At 41.0% G+C, this 22,836-nt stretch overlaps 1 protein-coding gene across 20 annotated transcripts in view; it reads right to left on the bottom strand.

Moving 5' to 3' along the window:
* ptprfb (protein tyrosine phosphatase receptor type Fb) overlaps positions 1-22,836 on the bottom strand; it is a 257,682-nt gene that overhangs the window by 158,833 nt on the left and 76,013 nt on the right. Inside the window, exon 1 of one of the 20 annotated variants that reach the window (XM_077555441.1) lies at positions 20,339-20,856. The exons of the other annotated variants lie outside the window; for them this stretch is intronic. The gene's annotated coding sequence lies outside the window, so the exon portion shown is untranslated. Of the gene's footprint in view, positions 1-20,338; positions 20,857-22,836 lie in introns of those variants that run through there. 20 annotated transcript variants of the gene reach the window in all.

The following is a 22,836-nucleotide window of genomic DNA, read 5'->3' on the forward strand; positions in this document are numbered from 1 at the left end:
TCTCGCTTTTAGAAAGTAAAAAAATAAAAAGAAGATAATTTTATGACAAAATAGCACTTGTATTTTTTACCTTTAGCTAAGGATATTTGAAGGTTTCTGGAAGTAAAACAAAAGCAAGAAAACTTCGATGCCAGTTTGACGGTTGACCATAGTTTTAAAAAGTCAAGGTTTCAATAACTAATACTGGTAGTCACCGGTAAGGGTGAGGGTTCTTCTAAGCAGGGCATAATATGCTTGGCTGCTAGCACAGTTGAGTAAACGAGCCACCTCTTTGAAGTTATTTGTGTCCAATTAACTTTTTTTCTCCTCCTTCTCAGTGAGCATAGAAAGGATGGGTGAGCAGCAACGCACGGAGGAGAAAGAGGAGGGAGGGAGGGAGCAAGACAAGAGACACTGTGCAAACACAGAAGCCTTTTTGCCCTGTTATATGCATTGCCCTAAAAAAAAAATTGCACCAGCGGGTACTAATTAGTCTCTAGGACAACACGAGTAGCTTACAGTTATGTTCTAAAAATAGCTCACTAGTGACAGGACACTGACTCACTAAGATTTCAAACAGAAGAAGAATGTTAACTTAACATGGTATGTGTTTCTTCTGTACCAAATATTCCATATTTTGTTTTAAAAACAAAACATTGTGTTAAATGGAGAAAAAAAAGTTATATTTTTATTTACCCAAATATTTAAAAAAAAAATAGCATTTTTGAACTGCAATTTTATTACTGTGGTATTTTTACCATCAGAATCGATTATCGGCCCATGTCTAGTGACATCAACATTCTGATTAAGCATCTCTCTACCAACCTAGCAACCTATCAAATATACAACAGAAAACATTATTGCAATCGAAATATTCTGGACAGTTTTCTACACGATCATTTAAGTATCTACCAACCAGAGATAGTGTGTATGAAATGAAAATATCCTGGCCACAAATTGTCAATGAAATCACTCACGTAATACACTTATCTAACGATTTACCAAAGATAACATATCTCAACAGAAAACAAGAAAATGACCTCAATAATCCGGACACAATTTCCTCAGGGGTTAATGAAAAATAAAATATCTACCTACCTATCCACCTAACAAATAATATGCATTACATCAAAGTGGAATCTCAATATGATTATCAATATTCTGCTCCAACTATACAAAGCTCGGAGCAGGCGCCAGCCTATGCAAAGCAAGTAAAACCAGCAACACCGGAGCACGCAACAAATGTGCAGTTATAATTGATAGGAAGAATGCAAGAAAAACAATAAGGAAGCAGTCCGTAGTGAGGCTCTCCCAGAAGAACGGCGTCCACTTGACGCTTTCCATTAGGAAGAGTGCGGCCCCAGATGGTTTCAAATGAACAAAAGTGCCACAATGTCACTAAAATACAACATGTATGCACAGCTAAACCCCACCACCCTCTCAACCCGTGACCCCCCGGGGAACACTGCGAGCAGCATGTGTGCCGCAAATGAAGCACAATTAAGCAAGCTGTTAAGGCGAGAGCATTGGTGTTAAAACAGTCGGAGGAAATGTGGTCGAAGGCAAAAAAAATGTCTATTCCAATGCATGTGGGGTTTCTTTTTTGTCTTTTTAGGAATTAGATTTAGTGGAGGGAATAATAGGATCAAGATATATGACCTAAACTTTTTTCCCTTATAGCCTGCAGTTTCTGCCTAATGCTATTACAAACAAAGTAACTGTGCGTGCCCATAAATTGCACTAACAAAATTTTGTATCCTCTCGCCCGTGGGGCATCTTTGATGAGCAATTGTAACGCTATAAAGCAGACCCACAGTATGGTACGGATAGAAATCTCGTATGCTCATGGAATTATAGCAGCATCTCCAGAAGACTTTGGGGGTAAAAAAAAAAGAAAAAGAAAAAGAAAAGTTTTTGAAAAGTTATGTCTTGAAGAGCTTACGACAATAAATCTTAAAAGTGTGTGGGATATTTTCACACATGCTGGGTGGCCAGTCAGCTTTAGTCTATTCATTTCGGATAGATATGTCAGCATGTCAGGGAGACAAAGCCTCCGGTATTTGCAGTGGGGGGTGGAGAGGGAGGAAAAACGTTCCTTCTTGTGCGCCGGGAGCTGTTACAGCGTGTTACTCACAAGGTTGTTTCAAAATATTTGCCGGACACCTTTTCCGACTGCCCTGCGGGGGAATCGAGACTGAGAAAAAAAACAAAAGCCCAAGTGTCAAGATTTTGTGTTTTTTCCTGTGAGAGCACGACTGAGTGGAATGACTCAAAGGAATGTAGTAAGTTATCTGAAACCTGGAGCCTCACCTTCGGGATAGGCGGGTCAGACTTTTTAAAAGATCAAGGATCGGTGATCGGCTGGAAAATTGTGATCGTGAACCCATACTTCAAACCAAAATGACAGACAGCCATGCGAAAATCAATAAAGAACCCGTCATGCTGAACACCCTTTTTAAACACATTCTGTGTTTATCAGACGCACTGGTAGCATACCATCAGTCTTCGTAAATTGTTGTCACATTGTGTAGGAAAAAAACTCATGCATAATACTGAAAGAGGATCTGGAACGTGGTGAACTAAAATTGTATGTGGAAACATGGCTATTAAGTGCTAAAACGACACCTTTGGGTACATTATCTACAAACCCAATTGCAAAAAAGTTGGGACTCTATACAAATTGTGAATAAAAACTGAATGCAATTATGTGGAAGTGCCAAATTTGTATATTTTATTCAGAATAGAACAGAGAACAGGTCAAAAGTTTTATCATTTTAAGGGAACAACACTATGTTGATTTTAAATTCCATGGTGTCAACAAATCTCAAAACAGTTGGGACGGGACCATTTTCACCACTGTGAGGCATCCCCTCTTCTTCTTACAACAGTCTGCAAACGTCTGGGGATCCAGGAGACGTTTCTCAAGTTAAAAAAAATAGGATCACTGTCCCATTCTTGTCTATCACGCATCTCTTTAACTGTTCAACTGCCTTGGGCATTCTTTGTTGCACCTTCCCCTTTATGATGCGCCAAATGTGCTCTAGAAGTGAAAGAAGTGGACTGCAGGCTGGCCATACCCGGATCCTTTTCCTACGCAGCCATGATGTTGTAATTGGTGCTGCATGTGGTCTGGCATTATCGTGTTGAGAAATGCAAGATCTCCTCTGAAAGTGATGATGCCTGGATGGGAGCAGATGTTGTTCTCCAATCTGAATATACCTTTCTGCATTGATGATGCCTTTCCAGATGTGGAAGCTGCCCATTCCACACGCACTCATGCAACCCTATACGTTGACAGATGCAGGCTTATAAACTGATAACAACTTGGGTTGTCCTTGTCCTCTTTAGTCAGTATGATATAGCGCCCCAGTTTTCCACAAAGAACTTGGAATCGTGATTGGTCTGACCACAAAACGGGTTTCCACTTTGCCACACTCCATTTTAAATAACCCCTGGCATAGAGAAACGCCTGCACTTCTTGGTCTGCTTTAGAAATGGCTTCTTCTTTGTACTGGCGAGTTTCATCTGGCAACGGCGGCTGGCACGGTGGATTGTGATCACCCACAATGTTTTCTGGAAGTATTGCTGAGTCCTTTCTGTGATTTGCCTTACAGTAAAGCATTCCTGTTTGCGGTGCAGTGCCGTTTAAGGACCCAAAGATCATGGGCATCCAGTAGGATTTTTCAGCCTTGACCCTTACGCACAGAGATTGTTCCAGATTCTCTGAATCTTTAGATGATGTTATGCATTGTAGATGATGATTACTTCAACCTTTTTGCAATGTATCTTTCTGCGCAACATTGGAGGAATTGGAGATTCTCTTCCCATCTTCGCTTTTGAGAGACACTGCCACTCTGAGAAGCTGTTTTTATACTCCAATCAAGTTACCAATGGACCTCATTAGTGGTAACTGGTCTTCCAGCTGTTTTTTTTAATAAGTGCAATTGACTTTTTCAGCCTGTTATTGGTACACGTCCCAACTTTTTTGAGATTTGTTGGCACAATGAAATTTACAATCAACATATTTTCCCCTTAAAATGATACATTTTCTCAGTTTAAACCTTTGACCTGTCATCTATGTTCTATTCTGAACAAAATATTGAAATTTGGCACTTACACATAATTGTATTCAGTTTTTATTCACAATTTGTATAGTGTCCCAACTTTTTGGAAATTGGGTTTGTAGTTTATACATTCAAATCTTTTCTCCAGGTACGTCAGCCTTCTCCCACATTCCACAAACATGTTAGTTTGAAAAATCGATTGTCCATAACTGTGAATGGTTGTAATTGACTGGCGATATGTCAGCACCCAAAAAAGGACTATTGCTATAGAAAATGGATGGGTGGCTCTTCAATGGCAGCCAAAATGATGGGAAGTGCAACTCCTAGCATTAGAAGCTAATACGCTGCTCAGGGTGGCAATAGAAGTCTCCCACCAATCAAAACTAAACACATTTTGCCAAATTTCAATTCCAGCTAATGCCCTGAGTCGGCTTTCAAAAAGAAAAAAGGAATGTAGCTTGTGTCAAGTTTGTTGGCTGACAAATTTGTTCTGACGCCTGTTTTCATGTGCACTTTGTGTGCGCGCCGGCGCGGCTGATAGAGTTGGCTCGCTGCCGCAGCTTCCGAACCCTTGGCGGTTGTCGCCAGATATCTTCCGCAGCAGATGCCAGCATCGGGCAGATGCTCTTCATCTTCAATGAGACAAATTCCTAGAGCGATGTTTTATTCTTTATTTATTTATTAAGCAACTTATTTACACCCCGCGCTCGCTTCACATAGGAAACAGGCAGCGGTGTGGTTGAGACATAGGCACGGGATGTTCACTGACGTTGGAATGAACCGTACTGACACGCCAACCATATCCAGGACTCATCCATAGACTCCATCATTTAGGAAGAAGCTTTTAGCAGTCTGGGGAGTCCCCCCACCGGTTACGCAGCTAGCATGACATATGTGCTATAGAAGTAAACAGCGCGACAGACAGAAGACTAAGAGGTTTAAAGATGTAATTAGACAGGCAACAATGGGATGGTGGAAATCCCAAAATGGTCAACGTGGAAGACACATCGTTACAAGGGTGTGGGGAGGGGAAGCACACCTTAGCTACATGGTGTTAGCCCGCCTACCAACCACCACCCATGTGTGCGGTAAAGTAGTGGTCCACAACAACCGGTACCAGTCAGTGGGCCATCTGGTACTGGGCCACACAGAGAGACTGAACAAAAACTCTAGAATCTGAAAGATGTTGTTTACTGAAAATAGGTGCATCCGCTGATGCACCCAAAAGCTTGCAATAATGTGGATAACAACAAATGTCTTTGGGGAGCTTCTTTGGAGAGGGGTAAGGCCAAATGGTGAGAAAGAAGAAGAGTCTACAACTACCAAGAAAAAGAAATCTGCATTTAAAGCAGTCCTATTTCACAGTTAGTTAAAGGTTTAATGTAGTATAAAGAAGACGTTCAATATGAAATAATAATTTTAAATTATCATATTATCTAATGAATGTATAGGGCCAGTGCCAGTTCTGAGGGCCACCACAAAATGGCTCAACCAAAAAGACTTAATGTAAGAAACTGTACTTAAAATAAGAGTTTTATTACAACAGGTGATTCTCACGCACAGGCTTGCAAATATGTCAATGAAGTCTTCAAAATTTCTTCGGCATTTGGAATTGTGGGATTTGAATCAAAGCAGAATATTCAGATCAACCCCCAAAAAGCACAGCACAGATTCCATGATAACATTCTGTCTTTCTGAAGCTGGATTCTCACCAATGATGGCGACAAGAACAAAATGATACAGTAGACCAGGTGTACGTAATACACTTTGTGATGATTGGACCAGCTCATTAAGAGAAATAACAGGGCTCACACTACCTAACCCTACAGTTCAAAAACTATATTCAGCGTATTTTTAAGAATCTGTTTAATTTCAATATCATCTGTGAATATATTTCTTTATGCGAAACCGTTCCATCACGCAAAAAAGAGAACGGAAGAACGCAACGCTCTGGTACAGCAGTGGCATTTTATATTGAGATTTCACAGGAGGTCCTTGGTTACGGCCGATTTGCGCAACATTCACAACCTCAGCACCCCCCCAGTATGTTGTTTGAGCTCAGCCTGAATAATTATTGATCGCCCGTGCTCTCACTACTGTGTTCGCCAGTGCCTGTTCTTGCATGCCTTCACATCGTTTGTCTTGTACTGGTGGAGAAGAGGCTTACCGCCCGGGAGGGGAAGGGATTGTCGGAACTAAAGTGTGTGTGTGTGTGTGTGTGTGTGTGTGTGCGTGCGTGCGTGTGTGTGATTGAGAGGGGGTTGGTGGGTGGGAGTCTTTGCCTTCTGTGCCTGCCTGCTTAGTCATTTTACGGTGCCATCTGTCCTCAAGCAAAGCGTCGAGTGGCGCAGCCTTGGGCCATTTTTTGCTCGCCGGGACGTATTTGTCGTTGATGTACGCGTGCACATCTGCTGTCGAAAATATACTTCTGAGTACAATATTCTTTGGTTAAATATGTACTCTTTGTCAGGATGGTTTCTTTAGACAGCTAACTGGTTAAGACTGATTCAACAGTGCCCAAGTGGTGCACTCTGAGATTGCTTTGCTTCCAAGCACGTTTGAAAGACATCCATTCTAAATAAACCATCAAATCTTAAATCAATTTCTGTGTACTCCTTCACTTTACATCACCTTTTTGGAGGGTCTCAATGCCCGAAAACTCAACTTGCCAAAACTCACTCAGTAGAAGTAAAAAACACTTGCGATCACTGGTTTCACGGAGCAATACGACATTTGGTGGACATGTCTATCGCAACAGGACGTATGAAAACGTCTCAAGGTACCCATGCTCAAAATTGAACACAAAGGCAACCATTTTGGTATGAAGCCGCCATTTTGGATACATTCCAAGGCACATATGTTGATGAACTCCTACTCGAGAATTTGTCACATTGAGCTCTAATTGGAAGCTAATATTCTAGACCAGGTTTTCCCAACCTTTATTGAGGAAACCAAAGCACATAACTCAAATTAGGAAATCTGACAGGACAGCGCCAAACAAAAATCTCCCAAAGAATATGCACTGATAAATGGATGAGCTTGTCTCATTGATTGACTGTTTAACTGAATACAAAGCTATTATTATGTTGTAACAATGCCAGCAGGTATTAACTGTGCCATCCGCCATCTCTTGGAAGAGCATTTAATTTGCCTGTCGTTTTTCTTTGCTGGAGACACAGAGATACAAAGATGGAAAAAGACATATTTTGCTCTTTACCTTCAGCATTTAATGTTGCGGTGCATGGCGTCAAAGTTTGATCATTGTGAGGATTTGCTATGTAAAAGGTCCAGCTTTAATTTCAACATTGTATTGACAACAGAGACACTAGCTCTTTACAGCAATTCATTTTTGTATGCTTGCTCATACAATCAAAGTAGAATCTTCCTATCCATGGGAAAATACACTGTGTAACTTGTACACAGGTGAGTGACATTCTAATACTAAAGCTGTTATTATTCCAGTTTGGACAATACCTCATTATGCCTCAGGTTGTCAATACTTTACACTGAACGGGTCCAAGCATTCACACCTTAAGCTTTTTCGTTGATGAATGTGTGTTTTACATCGAAGCCTGTCTCTTGATTTATTACCAGCCCTTTGCACAGCGCTTTGCAGTGCAAGCCATTTTCACTCACGACAACACCAATAATCGCCCTCCAATAAATCCAATTGAAAGTGTGTATCATCTCCACCGTGTAATACACATCAGCATAATACCCATCACCTCTCATTCCCAGATTGATTTGCGCACCCCCTGTCCCTAGAGGTATAAATCCACCCTCCCCCCAAAACGATCAGTGTGAATTTATAGAGGTGCTCGAGTTTAGTTAAATGTTCACTCATCCAGAATAAATGTCACATCGACATTGCATCATACGAGTGAAGCAACCTGCAACACTGGAACGAGTCACGGTCTGTGTTACCGCTGAATCAGGTGCATTCAATCCCGCCCCTTGTGCGTCATAGAAGGTGCACCATGTGCCATAAACACGAATTTCTCACGTACCTAATGGGGCCAAGTTGCGTCACCAGCATGGACGCACACTTGAATCCTGTGATTTATTACAGTAGGGTTGGACTGAATTGTAGGTCAAGTTTACTTTGTGTTTGGGCGTACTCATACTAGGCCGTGTGAGACGTGTGGTCCGTGCCTGAGCCCACTTGACACCAACAATCCAGTACACTTGGTTTGTGTGTAGAGCTGCCCTTAGCAGCAAAGTAGACATGTCATACAGTTACTGTAATGAGATGGTCCCGCCAATTACTCATTCAAACCGCCACCTTGTACAACATCAATGAACAGAGCGAGTAGAAATAATGCTAGAGCCCAAAAAGAAGCCCATTGCAATGAAATAATTCATAGTGCAAAAACAAAAACAAAAAATAGTCTATGGCATGCCAGGACAAGTAAGTACGATGCTCATGGCAAAGGATTCTGTGATCTCTTTTCTTGCCAATTGTTCAAGAAAACCACCACCTTGAACGACGGAAATAAGCAGAGGAACTAGATGCTGATCAATAAATAAAAGATATGGTATGGAAAAGATAAAGAGTGCATGGTACACTTGGCTACGCCCGGGTACATCCTGTACAGTCAATTAAGGCATTCAACAATTATTCAAATAACTCGAATAATTTGATTGCAAACGAGGGTGATGCAAAATCTCTGCCTCGAAGCTTTGCATGGATCATTTTTCCACAGGGACTGATGTTACTGCTGTCACATGCAGCACTAACGCGTGGGAATAAGTTGTCGCAATGTCGGCAAGACAAGAAAAGAACCTGTAAATGACAAGTTTGGGATCATTTCCAATCATTAAGTAAAGATGCTAAAATGCAATTTGTACTATGACAGAAGGTAGTAGGGCTGGTCAATATGGCCAAAAAATGAAATCTCAATCTTCTGTGTAAGAAACAGTGTTTTCACGTTATCACGGCTCTTTGCTGGGTCTCGGCGTCACTGTCTACAAAAAATAAAATCTCGATTTTTGCAGTCATTCAGGACGATTACGATTTTAATCGAATAAACCAACAACAAAAAAATCATTTAAAGGTTTCATTTAGTCAAAACTAATTCCTGTGCAAAATGTTCAGACAACAATCATGTATACTGATTCTACATTAGTTTTAACATAAATGTAACATTCATAGTTTGTTCTTAAATGCCACGATTAAGTAGTTGGTAGCTATTGTAAACATGTCTTGTAAACCAACCATCCAGCATTCTGCCACTTGTGCAAAATTACAATTCACAAAAACATCTGGATGTAACAGAACATAAGCACAAGAGCTTTAAATAATCCAGAAGACAAAATTCGATTTCACAATTTAGCACATTTTCAACGAACGTATCGAATTAATTCGATTTATTGCCTTGCCTTAGAAGGTAGTATATAAATGTTAGTAGACTTTACACAATCAGGATTTTGCCGGCCAGTCACTAATGAGCGATTTAAAATAAACCAATGGCTTATCAAATAACAAGATGGAGCAATAGATCTATTTAATCAACTAGTTTATTTACTTTAATGTATATATTCGTGTACTGCTTACTGAATAGCAACAAAAGTATTCTCAAGCATTTTTTCCAATATTTAATAATCTTTGCCATGCCCCAAGAAAGGATGAGTGTAATTTGAATAGAAAAAATGTATACACTAACAAACTAGAAGAATCTGGTGCTGCTTTGAAAGCATGCAATACATCAAATTTGAACTTAATACTTAAGTTGGAACCTTTTCGAAATACTGTATTTTAATGAAGAACTTATGTTTTGGATTTATGAGGCACGGGAAATCAGCAGGACGTGAGCCGCCACGCTGACGCTGTAGTCTGACATTGAACTTAACAATTGCTTATGTCTTTATTTGTTTCGCAAAAATAAGTTACACAACTTTAAAACTGTACAGCTGTGGACAATGAATGGACTCCTGATGGAAATATGTAGTACATAACCAACAAGGAATGGTGTTTCCAAGCAAAATTAGAGACACATCCAACAAAAAGTGCACGGAATGTGCTGTGATGAGACGGTCATTACACCTACTGGAGTGGTGTGAGGAATCAATACTGTCTGAAATGTCAGTGCCTCTGATACCAGATCTTATGCTCTAAGATTGATTCTCAAATGAAAATATTGATACTTTTGAAATACAGCATTTGCGGTATTAAAAGCGGCCGTATCGATTAGCATAAGCACACAAGGAGCACAGCGTCAAAATATCGGTGCAGCAGAATAAAGTTAATATACTGGTTACATATTGAGACATTAGTGATGGCCTGCCACAGATAAATGTATATGTGGGAAACACTGCAGCTGTACTGTCATTACAGATCGGTGAATTAAGAGATTAAACAAATTTTATATAAAATGCAAAACATTGGTCGATCCCATATAATCAATTGATTGGCGGAAAATGTACATGTTAGCTACTTTAATATAGTCTATCATTGCTTTTTATAACGATTTGTAACTTCCCCACAACTGGTCAAGGATAGACACAACTGCCGGTATATTTAAATTGTTTCATTAACTCATTCACTCCCAAGCATTTTCACTGAAGCAACCCCCTTCGCTCCCGGTTGTTTTACTGGATTTTGACAGATTTTGCAAGGTCCAGAGAATATTTGGTTCTTTTGCTACAAAAACGTGGAACCTACCAAAAGAAAGATTGGAGTCTCTTTTTTCATCAGGGAAAATGAGTATATTTGTATCTGTTTCCGTTTTGCAGCAATTTGCATTAGAATATAGCTAAGTTTCATCATTATTCCCAAACCTATTGAAAAAGAGCTTGTTGCAACATGGCCCTGGTTGATCTCTTATATTCTGCTGCTACCTGCTGGCTGTTTTTTGTGATAACTGCCATTGCTTTAAAGTTACACATATGAGCATTTGGTTTTATATTGATTATGGCGGCACCTTTGGACAAAAGCGGTATTGTTTCCCCTAGAATAAACCAGATTTCCCATATACACACACACAAACGCTGCGCTCCCCCTCCCTTTCTCCATTCCCGCGATGCATTCACAAGCATTCGTAAACAAGAAAGCACGCAACTTATCAATTTTGTGTGGCTGGTCAAGTCAGTGTGGAAGGGCGAACTATCAAGCTGATGGCTATTTATTGCTACCACGCAATTTTCCGGTAGCTAACATTAGAAACATCTAAAATCTTCCATTTCTTGGGGTGTTTTGTAGCTTCTGCATGATAACAGTAATTGTGCGTAGACGTTTGACTCGACTTCCGTCTGAAACGACTGACGAAAGGACATATGCCGTAAAGCAGTCTGCACGTTTGTAGTTTTTTTTTTTTTGGTGTGGCCGAGTTCACAGCATCCACCTTAAAGTTGTTTAGTCCCAGTTTAAATGATACAGACGTCCTCGGACCATGACAAAGGTTTCATCAGCAAAATTATGAAGATATGAATTGAAGGTTGAAAAGTTCATTCAAGCGACCTCTTCATATCAGAAACTCTATCAAAGCCTTTGTATGATCTAGCATGAGAAAAATAAAAAATGTATAAATACGTTATTGGGAGTGCAGGACAAAGTGTTAAAAAGGTATTTACAGTACATGTTTTGGGGGATTTAATGAGTTAAACAAACAAAATAACTCAACTCACACCAAGTCACTCAACATACAGACTGATTAGCAGGTTAGCAAGTTAACAGTCAGACAATTCTTTACTCTCATTTACTGATACCCATGTCACAAAACAGGCCAGGCTCCGTCTTTGACTACAAAACTACACACTCACACACACAAACACACACAAAGTAACCGATACTAGAGTAGAAGATGAGGGGGGCGACCAAAGGACAAAAATAATAGGCCTACTAGCATCTCACATCCATGTTATTGTGCTTTTAATGCTCAGTAATTGCTCCTTGCACCAGTTAGTAATGGTAACAGAAAGGCAGTACGCCACTGACTCAGCCCAAAGAAGTCCAGTCGTCCGCCGCGGAGTCGTTCAGCTGTCTTCTTGGCAGTAAGGCGTTAACAATTAACCCCCTGCAATCGGCTTGTAAACAGACGCGCTGTAAAACTCGATAGGTCACAGGACGTTAGCCTTTGTTGGCTTGAATTTCAACGCAAAGCCTTGTCGCGGCAACGGCGTATAAAAGACACGCACCATCAACTTTGCGCTTACAGCAAAAGGGAAAGAAAACAACGTGGTTATGTTACACTTTAATTTCACCACGCGGTGCCAAGTGTCGCGCTGTTATTCTCCCGAGGTCCTTTTTTTGAGAGTGCCAAAAAACCTTCGAGGGCATGAAAAACAAACATGAGAGCCATGTTGAAATTCTGCTTGTTTGTGGAGCACAACACAAACCTCTTATCACCCCCGCAGAAGACCGTCATTAGCTAGCCACACGGTTAGCCCTGTGCATCTCAAGGGGCCCTTTATACCAGACAACAGAAAATGGAGGAAAAACTGAGTCGCTTTGGCTCTTTGTTTAGATATCGATGGTTCTAAAACCAGTAAAAATGTGGGCTGTGTGGAAATTGTTTTTTTTCTGGGAACCGATGACAATTGGTAACGACTACTTTAGCAATCAGCGGTTAGTACATCTGCCTTTAAGTTCTGAGGTTCGCAGTTGTTCACATGTTCTCCATGCTGTGACACAAGGGAGTTGAGAACATTTATAGACATCTCCCATCCCTGGTACACATATTTAAAGATTGTCCATGAAAATGATGCGGCACGGTAGAAATGCAACCTGTCTTCAGTGGCAGCATAACCCTAATTCTTATGTAAAAACATGCCATTTACGAATTAACTACAACAAATTATGTATGCTCTGCCCTCCAGTTATATTGCAGGTCAAATTTACTAATTAGATAATTATGGACATATTTTTGTCTTTTCATCATTGGTATTTTTTATTTATTTATTTATATATTTTAGTTTTTTGATTACTTAACATCCAGCACTTCGCACTGACCCGAGAATGGAAAGAAAACCCCAAGGTGAGGTTTTACTCATGTAGTGCAAAGTAGCAGCTTCAACTAGGGCTGAACGATTAATTGTATTTGCAATTAAATCACGGTTAGACAAGACACTGCCCCTTTTAATGTCCATGTATTGTAGCGTTGGTGAACTAATCAGGCCAAGCGGCGAACAAACAACTCTTGACAATTTGCAAATAACTGTCGGCCGTAACCACGCCAGACCACAACAGCTCCGAATGTGCTTAGCTTACCAAAACAAAAGTCTGTGTTGCCTTCATGGCCCGTCCAGACCATAGGAAACTACCTAACCCGTGACCCACCCAAAAGGATAGCTACAGAATGCTAGTGGTTTTTTTTAATCAAATCAGAAAATGTTACGTCATATAATTTTACTTTGCCTACACTTCACTTACTGACTGGAGATCGCTAAGTTTAATTTTTGTATGTATATTGAATTGATTTATTGATAAATGCAGTGTTTAAAAAGTGCAGCGTTTACATGTCATGTTTCATGCAACATGAAAAGTTGGATATGTTGAAGTGGTAAATTTTACTGGAACTGTAGAAAAACGTATTAACGCTTAATTTGCCTTTATGTTAAGATTTTGTAATCTCTAATCAATCTGATATTGTTTATTATAATAAACTTTTTGTTGGTTAAAAAATTCATTGAAAAGGACCTTGAAAAAAATTATCGCATATGATCGCAATCGCAATTTTTTTTTTTTTTGGTTTGGTCGCTAGTAGATTATTTTCCATAATTGTTCAGCCCTAGCTTCAACCCTCTTGCTATATTGGAGATAATTCACCCATTGTTATGTTTAAACATCAAGGGAAATATTTAGTGTCATTAGGGGGGGGGGGGGGGACGCAACCCAAAAAATTATGGGCTTTTTTTGTGTTTCTTTTTAATTAGTTTTTAAATTGATCTCTTTTTTTAATGAAAATAATTTCAGTGGGTCACATGACCAATGATTATTTTTGGTATACTAAAGAAGCATTATGGAAAGGTTAAATGCAGTAGTACATGGCTGCCTGTCCTTAACCCTCCTGTTATATTGTGGGTCACGTCGAGTCACAATTCAAGTCACATTGGAAAACGTAAATATTTGGTGTATTAAATGCAACAATATAACAGTAGGGTTAAAATGCATGTCATAATTGAAATGAGTGTTTACTCACCAGCATGGAACTTCTATTCAAAAGGTGGCACCGAGGTGAGAATATTAAACCCCCAACTTTGTACAAGCGCATAGACGGGGGGTATTTGAGGGTTTCATAAAATTCAGCAGGTGTCTGCACTGTTCTAAATCAATTACCTCCAGTCAGCCAGCGCTTAGAGTAGGGGGTATTGTAAATCAGCTTGGTGTCAAGCCAGATTAGGGACTGTAACGGCCTGTGGAGTGGAGCTCTTTGGCCAGCAGGGACCCAATTCCGAGGTGTGTGACAGTAACCCCCCCCCCCCCCAGTTGTAATTGTTTGGCGATACTTTCAAATGAAATAAGAGACGGAGAGACAGATAACGATCGCCTCTTCTTCTTTCTTTTTTTTTTTAAAGAGCGGCCCAGCTCTGAGCGTCATAGCGACACGATAAATAAGCAACGTTGGAGCCCTGCAGTGTGCAAGCTGTTACATTTGCTCTTTTCCAATACTATTTCTATACCTTTAAAATGTCAGAGGCCTGCAGGGGGGAAAAAAAGTGAGATCAATAGAAGGGACTGCTGAAGGGCAATATTGGATTTGGTAGCATGTGTAGCTAAGGTGTGTAGGGACGTCGCGATCTCTGTATGATAAGACAGTAATCAAGGGGACGTATATTGAAATAATAATAAATATTAAATTTAGTATCATTCTTTAACATTAAACACATCGGGGGTTCTCAAACAATCTCATTTAATGATTAAACTATTAGAAAAATATCTTATTAAATATATCATGCTGCAAAATGTTATATTGGCGTATAAACTGAGTAGCAACATAACTGCAAGCGTTGAGATTTATGTTCATCTGTTTGGGCATTGAGTCTCAACAATCATTTTGATAAGATTCGAGTATGAGCTAATAGTGTAATAGCTTTATTTTAGCGAAGTTATAATCGGGTGAGATAAACCATTAAATACATCTAGCACAACAATTGGGGCCTCTTAGTACTGAACGATGGGTCAACTCAAAAGAAAAGCTAACATTATCATACACTGTGCATTTATTTTATACTGAGCGTGTGTTCTTGTCTTCTGCATTAGATATGTGTCCACAACATTGCAGGCACATTGCCTGAACAGACAGATAGGATCATTTGCCTCAACAAGAACGTCTTGACTACTGTACTGTACTGTACCCAAATTGTTCTGTTTATCTGTAGGCTACACCAGATCAGGTTAGCCCGTTAATGGGAGCAACTTGTGCAGTGTTTCCCCCAGTGCTTCATAGGCCTGGTGGGCCACCAGGCTTTTTTTTCTCTGCCCAACAATAAAACTGAGGATGTCATTTTCCATTGCCAGCAAGTCAAGTGGCAGTAAAATGCCGCCCCCTGGGATGGATTTTTTTGTTGTTGCTTAATTCATACTCCACAAATGCAGTATTATTCAGAATATTGTATTTAGACTAATGGGGGAGCATAGAACTGCATAGATAAAAGCTGGCCACACGTTGAAATGTTTACAGTATATGACTAGCTTTCCGTCACAAACCCCCTTTTGGGTCACCGGTTGAATGGGTTCATTTGGCACAAAATAATTCCAAGTGAAAAATCTCTTGCACTATTTCAAACACAATGGTACTTCAAAGTTATATTTGCTTAAAACACACAGCCACTGTCTACAATGATGCAAACATGCAATTGTAGCTTTGAATGCCCACATTCTTTCACGACTGTCTATGCAGAAAGAGTCGTTTTATTTTACAAGAAACTATGTTGAAACACAATGAAAAGAATTGTGTGTGGTTCAATGTGGAGTGAACACAACATTGTGGTGGAGGTTGATGTGATATTACTCTGTGTGCATTTTCACCCATGAAACAGCATTACAACAATATTGCAGGAGAAGTAAGTGCCAGGTGTTAACTTCACACCCTGACACTGTGTTGTGGAATTGTTTTACACAGAGGTGTTGTCCTGGCTTTGAGTGTACCTCAGACGTCAGAAGAATCTGCAAGTTGAGTTTTCTCTTTTTCTGTATTGGTAACATTCATACAGAAAACAATGTGGGGAAATGACATGTCGTGTAAAAGGGGCCATCCCGCCTCCAAAACTTGATCAAAGTTTATCGTACCCTGAGGAAGTGAACTGTACCGACTGCTGCAAAAGAGTGGAGTTGAGTTTGTCCCCATATTCCGTATTGGTAGCTGTTATACAGTGACACGGGGGGGGGTTAGTGAAAATGTAGGTGGCTACTATTTATGTAGCTGAAAAATGTTCCCTCCTTAGTGCCTACACCTGGGTCGAGGTTAACCATACACGAATCAAAGCGCATTTACCCTGACGATATGTGCTGTACTGAGTGGTGGAAATGTGTCTCAAATGTTTGGACTAGGGGAGAAACAAATACTCATATGATGGATTCTCGGGCAACGAATTACGGTGCATTTATAAAGGTGGATTTGTGTCCTGCGATGGCTACCAGAAAAGCAAAACTATTTTAACATTAGCTCTTTGCCATGCCATCCATCTAACAAGCTGTTCTGTCTTTGGTTGTTTCTTTGCCGCCTAAACTTTGCTTCTGTGGGTCAACTACTCCCGCTCTGTCTTTTTCTGTCCGTCTAAGCTGCGAGCCGGTCTGCCAGGGCAGATGGGACCATATATCTCTCATTGCTCTCCAGAGGCCAGGGGATTTAAAATGTAAACGAGACGAGTGCAGGAGTCGTTTGGACTTTCTATGTATTCCAAACTCATCAAACAAGATCTAGTTCAGTCTGCCTTAAATCACTATTAATGTGCCACAGAGCAATTAACTTCAAGGAGGATGTGCTTATACCTAATCCTAATCGATTTAGTTTGACACTATTTGAACAGGGAGGGACTCTCTCGAGGAGAAACCAAAGTACTGTAAGCCAACATGAATGGAGAAAAGACATATTTCACAGCGCTTATCCCACTTAAGATGAGCTGGGGCCTATTCTGGTAAACAGCAAATCATTGCGAATTACAGGGCACAAAGACAAAAAAGGCAATCACACCTATGGGCAGTTTAGATTCATCAAATGAACTGAAGTGCATGTTTTTTGAATGTAAGATAATGACGCTGTATTACCTAGTCCAACCATTTTCCACGTCATTTGTCCTCATGGTCATCAATGAGCTGGAGCCGATGCCAGAGGATTTCTGGTGAAAAGTGGGGACACTTATTGACAAACCACCATTCACATTCACACCAATGGACTATTTAATAGACTTCATTGAAATGCATTGAAATGTGGGAGAAAGCCACAGCAGCTAGTCCATCCATCTCTTTTGTGACCTGGGGCCTCTATCGGCTGACTTTAACCACAGTCTTCCACCTATGAAGTAGATGCGCTAACCACATTACGTCGTCTTCATGTTAAATTATGCTATTACTTTAGTGTGGTTACCACATCCGAAAGTCGGATGTTGGACTTTGTGCCAGTCGCACATCACCTCAGACCACCTTGCAGGTAATGAGGTCATATCTGGACATGGAATCTGTCGTCGGGGAAAAGATTATGCTTCATCCTGCCTCTCTCGAGGTGGCAGCCCTGACAGGAGGAAAGAGTGAGGAACAACAGGCGAGCGCTCCGATCGATTGCCAGCTGACTAGCAAGGTCCATTATAATGACAAGCCAGAGCCGCAGCGCGATGACCCACACTCCAACGATGGCCTCATTACTACGTACGAATCTCTCCCTGGGACCAATCTCCCTTGTTTGCCACCCCATCCTGTCTCTCCCTTCATTTTTTTTCCTCAACATCATCTCCCTTTACAAATCACTGGACTGGATTTGACGCTGTGGTTAATGGAAGTCACTTAAAAGCGGCACAACCACACACTTACTGCTCAAGTTGACGTCAAGAATTTTTTTCGATTTAAATGTGCCGGCTATCGGAAGTGATAAGGAATCAGCCGCCACGTGAAATATTGGCCACCGCTCAACCTGTCTATCAACAGATATGCTATCTGCTCCACTCAGCCCCCACCCGCTGTTCGACTGGTTATTTTCAAATCCTCAGACCTTGGAAGACTTATTTATACCCTCACCGTACCCCCACCCACTCGCTCGCTCAGCAGTGCAGCTGCAGATAGGATTTACCTGCCATCCAAACAACCTCCAGACTATCAATTACCACTGTTACCCATTGTAGAATCACTGTTCTGCTGCTTGCCTAACAAGAAACACACACACATACACAGTCAAGACGGGCGGGCAACTCCAGGATATTCCCCTCTTAGGATTAGTTGTGACTTGGCTGTAAAAATTTTACCGACCGGAGCTCATTGTCAATGGAGCTAACTGGTTTTCAGACCCCACATGCATGTGTTAAAAATTGACTGCGTTGGTTATTACAAGTGACATGTGGCCTGAATCAATGCCAGTCGAAATTTACAGTAGTCTATCACAAACTTACACTTGTCATACATATTATACAGTAAATATTTGAATGAAAAATAAAATTCCATGGTCATAAATATAAATGTATAACAAAAAATGAAAGATTCTAAGTAAAGCAGTCACTGGGAATGCTTTCTCATGACGTGTGCTCACATAATCTTACACTAGTGATGCACTGAATATTCGGCCAACGAAATTTTTCGGCCGAAAATATTCGGCTGAAATATAATTAAAGCCGAAAGAATATGGTCGAAATAGGTTGCGGTGATGCAAGCAAAAAAAAACGCTGCAAGCAAGCGTCTGTTTAAATTAAACAGCGAACGCGGGGGTGAGTGTCCGCCTTTTCTTCTCGCTGGTTTTTCACTGTGTGAGTTTGTACCGGTCGGTCGCAGCAGCTCTCGGGGTCATTGCGCACACCGGAGGAGAGGGGCGTCGCTTGATGTACAACATTTAAGTGGGTCGAAAAAAGACAGAACTGCCGTGTACTGCAGTACAGGTGAGCCACTCTTTCTCCCGCAGCGCCTTCCCCCCTTTTTTTTTTTTAATATAAGAGCCCCTCGAACGCTTCCACTTTTTCATCTCGGTGGCCGTGCTAAATACTTTAGCTAATGCTAGCACTATTGCTATAAACAGTTTTAAACACGGAAACACTTACCGCTATTTCCGGGTGGCGACAGACCTGTACAGGACGCTGTGTGTGACTTTGCTGTCCGTTCCCGAAGCCGATTAGCTGGTGCAAACAAATGTATTTATTTTTTAACGTTGGTGAATATGTGAATGTGCCGATTTTAAGTGCGCCGCACCTTGTCCCGCTGCATGCAACCGTCCCCGCCTGTAGTGCGAATTAATTGACTATAAAGTGCAATCGCACCGCCAGAAAATGCTCAACCATCGTTTGTTGTTTAATTTACCATTAGCCAACATCTGCGGTGTGGGCACATTTCAATTCATATTGTGCTTGGTTAAAATGCCAGTGTTAAATAAATATTTTATAATAATATTATAATTTTAATTAACTATAATAAATGCAATGATAGTAAAAAATGTGCATGATTTTTTTCCGCCGTTTCGGTTTTCGGCCAACCATTTTCATTTCGGTGCATCCCTATCTTACACTATAGCAAACTTCTTCATTTCACGACATTGCAACAAATGTCAAAAGTCAGACGGACACTGCCCCGTAGTCTAGTACTAAACAATCATAAAAACTATGTACCTTAGTGTGTGCTTGATTGTTTTGAAGCCTGGACTCAATGCATTTGGAATACAGACTGATCCATAGATCAAAAATATTTCTAGTTTGATAAGGGTCTCATGTAACACAAGACATAGCTTGCAGCCCTCTCACAGTGGTCTATTTGAATGGCTCATTCTACAAATCCATCCCAGCTAAGTGGACTAGAGAGAGGGTGCACCCAGGATTGGTCACCACGAATTGCAGGGCACATACAGACATTTACCAATACGTATTCACACCGACATTGTGGACCTTTTAAGTATTCAAAGAACATAATATGCATGTTTTTTTGAATATGAGATAGAGCATGTGTACCCAGAGAAAACGCACACAAGCAAGGGGAGACGCTGAGCAAACTCCCCACAGGAAGGCCGGAAATGAGATTTTAACCCAGAACCGCAGATCTGAGAGACAGACGCGTTAAGCACCGTGCTGCACACAGATCTCACCCAATTCTTCCTGACAGGTCATCTCGCTCTCTTGACAATTATTGGGCCGAACACTGCGGCCGTGGCGTGGGAAAAGAGCATGTCACTCACCCCACTGTCAAGATCCACCCCGACACCAAAAGTGCCTCCTGTCGGGTCAGCAAACCAAAAGCCATCACGGTCATCAAGTTGAAGTCATTCCGCCGACTGGTTAAACGTCATATCCAGGTCAAGCTTTATTTGGGCCGAAGGCTTTGCTTTTGATCCCCAAGGCTGAACAATCATGCGGGAGACAGACATCAGGTAAGGGGCCAGAGGCTAACGCTTCCAGTTAAACTGCTGTGAGGACGCCATCCGTCCGTGGTCATATAGGCAGCTTGTGAAGGAAGATCTGAGGCAAGGAGATCTTTTCGCGCAAGTCATAAACATCCTGCAGCAGCCACCAGTAGTACAGTCAGTGATCATTAGGTAAAGCCAAAACAAGCCACGGCCCAATGTTCATGTGAATGTCTCTCGTCTTGACCCTTCAGAGGAGTTTCCTTGTGTGCCATTTGCATGAACAAAGCCACGACGCGAATGCTGGTGATCCCTCCATTTCCTAGCAGCGCTTGTTAGGACGAGTAGGGCAAGCAGAGTCTGCCGTGTTTACTAATGTTTAAGCAACGCCTTTATCAGGGAAGAGATTTGTAGGGGAAGAGGCAGGGGATTAGCCGTCAAATTGCCAGGCAGACAGCATCCCCGCTGCAGGGTTGCAAAGCGCTAATCTCTAGAGCTAGAAGGGGGAGATCCTGATAAAGATTTGGTGCTAGGTCTGGACTGCTAAGAAGGGTTCCAGTGGGGTGTGTGTGTGTACTTCACTATTGTTGCTTCTTGAGCACATGGTGGTTTTTATCTATCGGAAATTGAATGCCAGAGAGAGAATATGTGACTGTATATGTAATTATGATGCCCAACAATGACTGAATACTTCGACGATCATGTTTACGGCTCAAATATCTACCTGATTTCAACCTATGAGCATCCAGGACTCAGTTCAGCAACAATCTTGCACATTCCCGATGGTTTGTTAAAAAAAACAAAAAAACAAGAACAACCAAGGCTCAAGACTGCAACCAAAATATTTGCATATGCGACCTTTTTTTTTGCGCAAGTAAGAATTTCATCAAGTCGCATTTGTGTGAGTGCAGTTTCATTGCTTTTTCTAACACAGGCACTGTGTTAGACATCGCGTTTGAAGGTCACCATTTTCACACTTCCATAGTTCTTGCATTGTGCATACGTCCATCACTTTGGACTTACTTGCACATGAACTGCAGAATGCATATGCATTTCCATTCATTCATTCACTACATTTCAGAGTCTACGTCAATGCGTGTTACGTGCGTTGGAATTGGTAAAAATAACTATATGACAATATTCTGTGGGGCTTGAAAAAATCAAAAGCAGTTTAGGGTTGTGACCCGTGCAAATGGTTGACATAAAATGAGTTCATAATGAACTGTTTTTCCACTTATTTATCTTTGTCTCATTTCTTTCAAACACAAATATCTGGCCTCTAAAGAGGGGTGTGAAGACTTAATTATATCCACTGTAGTTCTTGCCTTGTCACCCTCTTTCTCACCCTAGCCTCCGTGGAGAATACCTCTCAGACGCAAGAATGTCTCATCAGCCTCCAGCATCCTTTACAGGGCCCACAGCAAGCAAAAAAGCAGTGCACACTATAAATAAGTCAGGTGTACTAATGAAACCAACGTCCATCCATCTTCCTAAAACAAGCCAGGGACTTCATAGTCAAGCAGAAAAGGAATAGGGAAAAAGCAAAATGTCTCAAAATGCGAGGATAGAAATGGGTTGCTATTACATACAGTAACATTTTAATGATAGTCAGACTCTGTCATGTTTTGTCACGCTACACTGGGCCGATGAAAATGAGGTCATAACTCGCCGAAGCGGCGACAGCGGGAGCTGATAAAGTAATCAAGCAGAATGTGGAGTCGACACCCGACATTTGGAGAAATTGGGAGGGCCCGGGCACAAACGAGGGGTGTCGGGAAGCGGTGGCATAAATCTGCCAAAAGAGACTATGCTGCCAGAACCAAGTGACGCATAAATCAAGATGCCTTTCCCATTTTTATTTGGTAAAGCAACATGAAGTGGAAAGCAGCCTAAAGGGAGGGAAAAAAAGGCAGCAGTTTTAATATTTCAGGATATTGCAGTAATTCAAGAAATGGCATGATGGTTTTATATTTTCTACTGACTACATGGATTTTTGTTCCTATTAAGTGCAGTGTGAGTTATAATTAATCCGAACCAAAAAGTGTGACCCAAAGCAAATCAAACGAAAACCAAAGCAATATCCATCTACCCATTAGAAATCATGTAAAGCCCATTAATCTATTGCAGACATCAAAAATAGGTTAATTAAAAACAAAATGCATTTTAAAGAAAATGTTAGTTCAAGATCCACCAAATAATGTGTAATAATATTGAAGCCATTAAAAGTCTTGATGCCTTTCGCCATGTTACATGCACTCTACATAATAGTCTCTTAGCACCCTTTATTGGTAAAGAATTAGACTGCAGAGCTAAATAGTGCAATTATTTGGTCA

Source organism: Vanacampus margaritifer, chromosome 2 (genome assembly GCF_051991255.1).
Source record: "Vanacampus margaritifer isolate UIUO_Vmar chromosome 2, RoL_Vmar_1.0, whole genome shotgun sequence".
In the NCBI taxonomy this organism is placed as follows: Eukaryota; Metazoa; Chordata; class Actinopteri; order Syngnathiformes; family Syngnathidae; genus Vanacampus; species Vanacampus margaritifer.